Genomic DNA, 11,187 nt, shown 5'->3' with positions numbered 1-11,187 from the left:
AACCAACTCCTTTTAGAGCTGAAGAAGCTGAGCACAGCCTGCTCAGTGTCCCAGAGGTAGCTGAGCTGGAATCTGAAGGTGTCCACTCACTCCAAATACTGCCCTCTTACCACCGAGTCATATTGGTGAAATGGAATCATTCTGCGGGGAAGAAGAGGTTCTGGTCTAAGTGGAACAATCCAATGTTATGCTTTGATAGGAGAATTAGATAGAATGCCACCAAGGTTGATAATGTGAAATCCTATGTAGTTACAGTAGGAATAGTTTGGCTAAAGACCAGATTGGCCAGTCTGGCAGGTTGCTTTTTTAGTATTGTGCAGGGGGGTGGGGGTGGGGGGACGGAGGGAGGTAGATCTGATATATCCTTATGAAAAAAATATCTATTTTTGTGTTTTAAATTTTTTTCCATCAGTCTGCTGTCATGACAGTGGCATTAACAGCAGAGTTTAAGGGTTCTCCCCAGTTTCGAGGTCTTGAATCGTCTGGAGGGAAATGGGAAAAGACATCTGTTCACATTGTGTTCTGTCATTGAAACCCTAATTATGGCATACATTTCAAGAAGAAAAGTCCATTTAAATATCCCCCAAAACATAACACTTCTTACATATCCCTTGTACGTTTTAGGAAAAATAATTCTAGCGTGATTCTTCCTTGTTGTCCAGGAAACTGAGCCTAAAACCCTACTGCCTTTGCCTCTGAATCACCTCGCATCAATTTTGTGTCCGCTCTCTCTCTATATCCCTTGTCTCTGAACTATCAGTCAATTTACAAAAATTTATTAAGAGTCTGCCATGTTCCAGGTCCTGCACTGGGGATAGCAGTATTCAAATGTATTCAAATGGGGTAGACGGTAAGTAAGCTATACACAAACACACACACACATACATGTATACATACATATGCATGTATATGTTTATGTACATATATGCATACACATACAAATATAAAGTGAATCCCTCTGTGTCTCTGTACCCCCTTCTTTCTCTCTCCACACACACACACACACACACACACACACACACACACACACGTCTTTCGCATTAGATTGCAAGCTTCTCATGAATAGGGATTGTTTCATTCCTTGTACATGAGTGTACAAAGCTCATTGAGGACAAGAACCATTTTGCCTTTTGTCTCTCAGCCCCCAGCATGTCATGTCCAGTATGTCCTAGTTGCTTAATAAATGCCTGATTTTTCCTACATTTCCTTTTCTGTCATGGGAGTCACAATTATAGTCTCCTTTCATACTTACTGTTTCACCCCATTTTTTGCTATTTCTGTGGCTTTCCTTTGGACACATCAGTCTTTTTGGCGACATTAATGGTGGTGCTTGGGGATTGCCCATGTAGCAGCCATTCTTGTTTCACTGAGGGCATTCCTGGTCTCTCAGTGTACTGGTATACCCTCTGTACCCTCTGTAGACAACTGAGCATCAAATGCCACTTAATGCTCCATAGGGAATTTGATATTTTCTATGACAGTGCTAAAGCTTTTAGCCATTCCTCTATGCATAGGGCAAGGTCATAACTGGGAGTTTTTGCTGTCTTGGTAAGAGGTGGGAAAGACAACCTCAGGTCGGGAAGGGAGAGACACGTACCCTGGGGGCACTGGGTGAGATGTGGGCTGAGCTCCCCCATTGGGGATCATTAGGTTGCTTCTAGTTCAATAGAACAAAGCCCTGAGTGAGCACCAGACATGAACATGGCTTTGTGCTAGGTACGTATAAATGCAAAACCAAAAACAACAGTCAATTCCCACCCTCAGAAAATGGACATTGTTTTGGGGAACAGACCATGTAAACAGAAGAGTGATGCAGGCTAATTGGATGAGGGAAAGAGCATTAACAACTAGGGGATTAGGAAAGAGTAGCACAAGAGCTGAACATTGAAGGAATCTAGGAATTCTAAAAATGGAGGTCAGGAAGGAATGCCTTCCAGAAAAATGGGGCAGAGTTTATGCAAAGACATGGAGCTGGGAGATGATAAATCAAGTTTGGGAAATAGTAAGCAATCCAGTTTGACTAGAACTGAGAGTGTGAAAAGGGGACTAATGTGTAATAAGCTTGGAGAAAGCAGTCCAATATCAGGCTATATGGGTCCTTAAGTACCAATCTGAGGAGTTTGTGTTTTATTCTAGCAGTAAGAGGGACCCTGTGAAATTTCTTTAGCAGCAGAGTGATATGATGAGACCCATGCTTTAGGAAGATTATTTTGGCAATTACGTTGTTGTTTAGTCGTTTCAGTCTTGGGTAGGAAGAGAGCCAGGAGTGTCATGGCAAAAAAGCAGTGAGAAGAGATGCTGTCAGGTAGGAGGTGGCATTTCACAGAGTTATGAGGCCGGAGAAAAGGCTGTTTCTGACTTAGCAATGAAAAGATGGGTCTTGCTGTCTTCAGAGAGAGTGCAGTCTCACTGAGTGGGGAGATGGGAAGCCAGTAGTGTGGGAGGAGAGCCAGTGGAGGAAGCAAGAGTAGCTATGAAAAGAAAGAGAGATATAGGATCATAGCTTCCTACTTTAATTCTTTTTGCCAGCTAGGTGCTAGTGGTTCTTTGCAAGTATGGAAGGCATGGAGGAATCCCAGAACTGAGGGAAGCTTAGGGAAATTTGGGGCAAAAATAGCACAATTTAACCTGTTTTCATAAACAAATATTACTGTGCACACATCTTTTAAAGTACAGGTTATTAACTTGGGGTAGATACAGCCCCCTCCCCAAGAGTCTATGGATAAATTATGAATTTCAATAGGAAAAAATAGATTTTTATTTTCAATAACCTTTGATTTCTTTTCTAATCCTGGGTGTTTTATTTTTATGCATTTAAAAGCTAATGAGGGGTTCATAGGCTTCACCAGACTGCCAGAGGGGTCCATCATATAAAAAGGTTAAGAATCTTTATTTTAGTAGGACCCATGTCATTAACATGGACATTTTTTTTCATGTGTCCTCAGTCTATTTTCAATGTAATACCAGAGTCCTTAGAAACACAATTGATCGAAGGAAGTCTTACGCTAATGGTCCAGTATCAGCCAGCATCCACTGGAGAGGAACAGAGATTGGCTCATGGTCTTTTGGGATTCTTTAGTTTCAAAGTGAGCTGTTTGTTTCTTGAGTCAAGCTGGCTACCTTAACCACAGGTGTGACAAGATTTTAAAGTACTTGGGAAAGTGGGAGCATCTTTCTTATATTAGCTTTAGTAATCTAGACAGGACATCTTACTTAAGCAGACAATTAACATTAGAAGAGAGAGGTGCACTAAAGAACATACACATTTCTCATTGCTGCTATTGAATATTAGCTGACAGATTTTAGCTTGGCTTTGTTATTCATGTAGGAGAACATTCAAGTTCAAATGGTCTCTGTCAATAGCCAAGAGTCCAAAGCGCTTTTTTTTTTGGAGGATGATTACATTTGTCTCCAAGAAAATCAGTGGCATAAGGGAAGCAGGCTGGATTGAAATTATATGCAAAAAGTGGGAACTGGAAATACAGTTTCATAGTTTTTGGTTGTGATGGGTTTTAGCCAAGTTGATGATAAATCAAGTTTCTTGACGTGCAAGATTAAAAATTATATGGAGACATTTGGTTTGATGACATTGGTGCTCAGTCTGTCTTGGAAAGATAAATCATTCAATATGACATATGTCCTTTCTGAATGTTTATTGAACCACAAGACCACAGATTTAGATGTGAAAGGAACCTTAAAGATTCTATTCTAGCCTCCTCACTTTACAGGTAAGAAACTGAGGCCCGAGAGATTCAGAGAATTACCTGAACCCAGGTAGTAAGTGACAGAGCTGGGGTCATTTTCTGCTTCACCATATTACCTTCAGTGGGTAGGCAGGAGTCAAGCCTTTAAGCCCTGAAATATGGTATTTCCAAGTGCCCATAGGAAAAGATTTCACTGTGATAGGTAGATAAAATCCTGTCTTGGTACGTTTTAGATGCCACACATTCTAAAGGCTTTGTTGTAAAGCTGCTAACCTGGGAGCTATAGCAGAATGTACTATGTTAATTGGTAACTTCCTAGTTTTAATTACTATTGCTACAATGGTTTGAACTCAGTTGTTTCTATGCAGCTGAGGGAACATAAGTATTGTCATCACCTTCTAAATTTCATCACCTTGTACTGAACACTGATCCCCTTACCCTAATTATGTACCAGTCTACAAACTAATACATTTAATTAGTTGAAATTATTTGTTTTGTCATCTATTTGTGGGTGGAATTGTCAGACCACAGAAAAGCACTCTGATGTTTGTGATTTTTTTAAATGATGCTTTTTAGATAATGCCCTTGGCTTGGTAAAATCTGTGGATCTCACCATACAGTGGGGACTGATCTTCATAATGAAAAACCCTGAGACACTGCAAAACTCTGAATCATCCAAGACAGATTACATTATGGCCTGTGTACTTTAGGTGCCCCAGGAAAAACTTAAGCTAATGCATTTTAGAAATATTTCCAATGACAAAGGTTAAATAAAAAAAGATTTTCTGATGGAGCTCTATTGGAGAGTTAGAGTTTATATTAAACCAAACAAGTTTTGCCTTGGGTCACCCAAACTTGCTAAGTTGTATCATTTCGAAAGCCATCATTTCTGGATGAAATACTCATCATTTCGTCTCTTTTTAAGATTGTTCCAGCTCTTGACTTCTCATTAATTTTGTTTCCAACTCTGAATAGCAATGATAATATCTTTATTGGAAATGCAATTATGGCTTGTCTAGTGGCATCAGAAGAGATGAGTAATACATAGAATTAGATGTAATTTCTCAAAAAAGGTTTATAATGTAATAACACTCCAATGTCATCCCATGGCTCTGTGTTGGTTAGCCTGGAGAAGTGAAGATTTAGGGGAGCATGAGAGCTGTCACCAAATATTAGGAGGGCGACATGTGAAACAGAGATCGGATTTATTGTCTTTGGCCCTAGAAGGCAGAATCAGGGACAATGGATAGAAGTCGCTGCAGAGAGTCAGGTTTAGATTTGCTATAAGGAAGAAAACTTCCTAATAATTAGAGCATGCTAAGAATTCTTCCTAACAACCAAACCATGCCTTCTAAGAGGTAGCTCTTCCTCCCAACCAGAGAAGGACTTTAATAAAGGCAAGATTATTCAAGCTGATTATTTAATTAGGTTATTTAATATTTAAATAACTGATGGGTGATTTGATATGAGCTTTCAAGTATATGATGCTAAGTTAAGCTTATTGAGTTTTTTTTTCTTTATTTCCACTTCACATCAATGAGAAATGAGAGGTTGAACTACTAGATGAACAATAGAAATAAGGAAGACATTGACAGCAAGGTTTACTGAACTGGTACATGTTTCCAAGGGAGATGGATAGGGTCAGGATCCAAAAAATTCCCAGTACATTGCAATTTTAGGACAGATCTGATAAGGTGAAATTACACATAAAGCCTTATCCTTGGGTACAAAAATACCAACTTCACTACTACAGGATAGGAAAAATATGTCATGTCAGTAGTTCTGAAAAAGATCTAAGGGTCTTAGTAAACCACAAGCTCAATATGAGCTAAATGTGATATGGTAGCCCCCAAAAGCTCATTGACTCTTAAGTTACATTGAGAGTCATGTATAGGGAGATAATAGTCCACTTGGTCAGACCACATCTGGAGTTTTGATTTCACTTGTGGCTGCCATATCTTGGGGAGGATACTGAAATCCTTGAAAGTATCTGAAGCAGAGGCTCTTAACCTGGGATCTACGATCTTGTTTTGTAAAATATTTTTATAACTGGTTTCCTTTATGATTACATATATGTGTATACATAATACATGTATATAAACATACACACACACATATATGTATATATATATATATATACATATATATTATTTAAAGACTGATTCTGAAAAATGGTCTATAGGCTTCACCAGACTGCCAAAGGGATCCATGACACACACAAAAAAGGTTAAGAACTCCTGGTATTGAGGATAATGACATGATAGTGAGAAGACTTGACATTATATCATAAAAGGATCAGGTAAAGGAACTCGGGAGATATTTTGTCTGGAGGAGGAAGGAGGATGTGATGGGTAATCATGAGAAAGAGCAAAGAGGCTTGATCTCCTTGACTTTAGAAGGCAGAGCTGGGAGAAATGGGTGGGATGGAAATTTCAGAGAGGCAACCTTAGGCTCACAATAAGGAAAAGCTTCCTAATAAACCAGATGACCCCTAAAGTTATACGAACTACTTTAGAAGGTAGTGAGGATTCCCCTTCATTAGCAATCTTTAAGCAAACTTTGGATAACCATTTGTTGAGAATTCTGTAGAGGAGATCCATGTTGCAGTTCAGGTGAGATGAGAGTCTAGACTACGGGTGGGGAACCTGTGGCCTCAAGGCTGCATGTGGCCCGCTAGGACCTCAAGTGTGGCCCTTTGACTGAATCTAAACTTCACAAAACAAATCCCCTTAATAAAAGGATTTGTTCAAGGCCACAGGTTCCCCCACCCCTGATCTAGATGGTCACTTTCAACTCTGAAATTCCAGACTTGTGTACAGCATAAGTGAAAGTAAAAAGGATTATTTCACCCATCACAGGGGTCTTCATGGAAAGGTGTGGATAACCAGTTATCAAGGATCTTTGACGCATTCATTTTCTTTAAAGGTCAGCTCAGATTTCCTAAGCATATCATTCTTCCTGTTAGACTTAGGATCAGGAAAATCTGAGTTCAAATTCTGCCTCAGACACTTCATAGTAATGTGACCCTAGACAAGTCACTTAGGTTCTATCTACCTTAGTTTCTTCATCTGTAAAATGGAGATTAATAATAACATCTACCTCCCAAGGTTGCTGTAAAGGTAGAATGAGATAATATTTTCAAAGTACTTTGTAAATGAAAAAGGGCTATGTGAATGATTTTCGTTGTCATTGTTCAGTTGTTCAGTTATATCTAACTTTTTGAGACCCCTTTAGTGTTGTCTTGGCAAAGATCCTGAAGCTGTTTACCTTCTCCAGCTCATTTTACAGATGACAAAACTGAGGCAAACAGCCTCAACAGGAGTAAGTGACTTGCCCAGGGTCACCCAGCTATTAAGTGTCTGAGGCCAGATTTGGACTCAGGAAGATGAGTCTTCCTGATTCCAGGCCCAGTACTCTATCCACTCTGTCATCTAGCTGCTAGGGGGTTAGATTGTTTTTAGGAAATTATAGAACTCCTTTACTGCTCCCAAGCTTCCCATGGAAGCAAAGGGTTATCTTCTGAATGTCAACATTCTGCCAGTATTGCTTCATGGTGGTGAGACATGGAATACCACAACCTCTGAAGAATTAAAAATGAACACCTCCCAGAGGCCAATGGAGAGGCATGTGTGAGGTGTGAGCAGGTTGCAATGAGTTATTGATGAGGAGCTCTGAAGATGAAGAGGAACAAAGGTATCATCAAGGAATCCTTTGGTAACGAGTAAGGATGGGTTGGTCATGTGATGGGAGGGAGCTATGATAAGTGAACAGGCAGGGGGCTTCACTGGGACCATCTCCATGTCAGAAGAAAAGAGGAAATGCCTCCAGTGCCTTGGTGGATCCCTTGGGTAGCAGATGTTGAGGTGAATATATCTAAGAGACCTACAAGATGGCAGCCATGGATGGGCTATGATCCACATTAATAAAGGGAACTCACAAGCTGTTGAAAGCACTGAGCTGTTTCATCATTCGAGTACCCCTCGTGCCTAGGATAGTGCCTGAAACACAACCGTTCCTCGATAAATGTTTTCTGACTTGACTGATGGAGGTTTCTAGTGGAGATGTTGTCAGAGGTGGGTGTTACAGGAATAGGACATGTGGATGAGAGAGAGTAAGCTTTGGATTGGGAGTAAAAAAGCCCAGGTTTGAATCCTTGCGCAGATCTTTAGCTGTACGTCCTCGAGCAAGTCATCACTGCTATTCTGAGCCTCAGCTTCTTCATAAATAAAATGGGAATATTAAGTTTTGCACTAGTTGTCTTCCAGGCTTGCCATGAACCAAAGGAGCTTTGTAAACCCTTGCCCACTATTGTGGTTGTGATTTCAAGAGCAGGGAATTCATGATGTGAAGAATTTTAAAAGCCATTTGAGGTTTTAATACACCAAGTTGCACTGACATTTACATGGTGGAAAAATAGGCCAGGACCATATGAAATATTTTCCAATCAGTATGTTGTAAATCTGTCATAAATGCATTATTTACCTGAAAGATTCTGTTATCAGATTCGAAGGTTCTATTTGTAGTGGGGACAGAAGGAAGACCTTGTTTGCTGATAGTCTACATCAGGATATAGAGGAGACAGCAAATACAAGGAAGAGGTGGGGAAGACAGAGGACCTGGGTTAGAATCTCAGCTCTTTTCTCTCTCTGTGTGGCCTTAGCTGTTTACCTTCTATGAGCCTTGATTTTCCCACCTGTCAAATGGGATGTCAGAAGAGACGACCTCAGAGGTCTATTCCAGCTCTAGCTAGCTTGGGATGTGTCTTACACTTATCGTATCTGGGTCCTCATCCCAAATTCTCTATCGTTACCCAGAGCTTTAAACTCTGAAAATAAATAAAAACGTGTTCAAAGAACAAAACAAAAAATAAAAATAGTCAGTCCTTGCTAAGTCCCAGAATTCAAGGCATCCTGAAGCTTGGTTTTCAGAAAAAGAAAAGATGGAGAAAATCCCTAGTCATTTTATTTTATATCATTTGTTTTATAAATGTAGTTCTTCATCCTCTAAGAAAACTCAAGGCCAAAATGCTATAAAATTCATACTGTGCTGAGAACAGTCAATAGACTCTAAAGCTAACATGACTTGGGCTTAATATTTGGCTCCCCTCACCCCAGACCCCTGAAGAATTCATAACTCTAGCAGGTCAATCTGCAGGGTTCAGTTTTAGGAAAACTGGCTTTATCCAAGCAGGCTGGAGGCCAACAACCATGACAGAAGACCATGAAGAGCAGGAAATAAGGCTGGGCTCTCTGATTAATTCTTTTTATTTTTACTCTTATATAAGATTTTGAACATAAGAACAGAATGATAGAGTGAGGTTATGAGGGGGGTTATTTCTTTTAATGAAAGAAAGGAAGCGTGACAAAGTGGAGAGAGCTGTGCTGGCCTCAAAACCAGTAAGACCCAGGTTCACGGCCTAATTCTGATACATATTGCCTGTGAGAAGCAAGCCACTTCTTCTCGACTCTTTTCTCATTGCCCTGGGCAACTTGCCAAGACTCTAAACCTTAGAAAAGATGCTGACCTGTCTTAGTAAAGGGAGTTTCCTTCTCTGGGAGTTCCCTATTCTTAGGAAAAGACATTTTTTAATAACACTAGAAGAAAAGGCTGAATGATTCAATGGGGCCAGGGAGGAGGGCAGAGGGGGGATGATGCATGGAGCTAAACAGTTTGTAAAAAGGAACATATGATTTTAGGATTAGGCTAATCGGATTTAGAATGAGAATGGACCTTAGCCAGCCTTTAGTCCAATCCTTACCTTGCCTCCCTCTGCCTTCTACAGATGAGCAAGCAAACTGAGAGCCAGGGAGAAGGTAGAACAGCTGGCATTAAAATGCACATCTGCTGATTGCAGATTTGGCATATTCCATACATGATCTATGCAGGTGAGATTAAGGGACATTTCTTGGCATGTACTTATTTTTTAAAATCAAAACCTGTGACTTTTTCTGTGTATGCAGTCTCTGGTAAGGAAACTACCTTTACAGATAATTGCTCTGTAGTTTATAGGGTCTTAGAGACCCTGGGAAGTTACTTCCCAGTATGGGAGGAGATGGGATTGGACTTATGATTTCATTGATTGGGAATCCCAGTGAAGGAGGTGGGAAAGATAAGTGACTGAGATTGAGAGGTTAAATCACTCATACAGGGTCGTAGAGCTAGGATGTTTCGGAAGCAGTGATGGAATCCTAATAAAACTACTCCCAGCCCCAATATTCTAACTTCCTTATAGGCTCCACTGAATAGCAGGCCCCCTGCCCCTACCTAGCCACTCCCCCGCCCCACACACACACTCTCAGTATCCTAACTTCTTCAAATGTGCCTCACTATTCACTAGAACAACAGGTGTGTCCATGAACTCATATTTGTCACAGAACAGCAGGCGTGTCCATGGGATGGGATCCCAGCCACTGCCTCCATACCCATTCCTCATACTTCCCATGGAAACAGCAGGTGTGTCTATGCACTCAACCATAATCACATCCATCTACTCAGACAGGACCACTATGGCTAGCCAATCAGAAAGCAGCACCACCAGGATGCCCAAGCAGGATGTGGACCTTGAAACAATAGAAAGGACTTTCCCTAAGCAGGCACCTGGGCAGTAAAAGCAAAAGCTGTACTTTAGGTGAACTTATGATGTAGAGAGACATATTATGATATCATTACCATATATACATACCCCCCCAATGGGTTTTTCTGTATGCATTGTGGGTAATCACATGCACAGTTCCACTGTGGCTGGAACCCCTCCTCTATTACCTAATCCCTTAACAAACCCCTCCTGACTTTTTAATATTCATAATTTCAGTTATGTAATTGCATCTTTACACTATAAAAATCCATCTTGCTTTCTCTGAAGCTTCTGGTTCCTCTTGGAACTGAGCTGGCTCCACGAGAGGCATCGATCTCAATAAATGCCTATACTTGGATTGGAGGGGGTCTAACCCTGAATTCTTTGAGAAGGTTCCACCACCACACATCATGAAACTTCAATAGCAGGACTTGAACCCAGGTCTTCCTGAGGCTGGCTCTCTGTTATCCCACGTAGCCCTCTAGCTATGCTGGATGTCTAAATGTGCTGTATGTGGGTTTTATAAATGCTTGATTTCTTACCATTTCTTAGTCATAGTAAAATGAATTCTACTGCATGAAGCTCAACAAATCAGGCAGATATCTTTTGATAGGATATATTATTACTCTGAATGATTCTACCTTCTCCCTCAGAGTTAGAAAGACCTCCATTAATTCCTGGCTCTGACTAATTCTGGCCCTGTGACCCTAGGCAAGTCACCTCAGCCCTCAATGCCTGAGGCTATGATAACACTCAGGCTACAGAACCTGAGTGGATCTTCTTTGAGAAAGGGGTAATTTCCAGTGAAATCATAATTGTGCTGCCTCCCCAGCATAAAATGAATGCTAACACCTCATATTATTTATAACCATTTAAGAGTTACAGAGCACCTCCTTCCAAACCACCCAA

The sequence above is a fragment of the Trichosurus vulpecula genome, chromosome 8 (assembly GCF_011100635.1).
Source record: "Trichosurus vulpecula isolate mTriVul1 chromosome 8, mTriVul1.pri, whole genome shotgun sequence".
NCBI classification, from domain to species: domain Eukaryota; kingdom Metazoa; phylum Chordata; class Mammalia; order Diprotodontia; family Phalangeridae; genus Trichosurus; species Trichosurus vulpecula.
Note: the sequence above shows the minus strand (reverse complement) of the source record.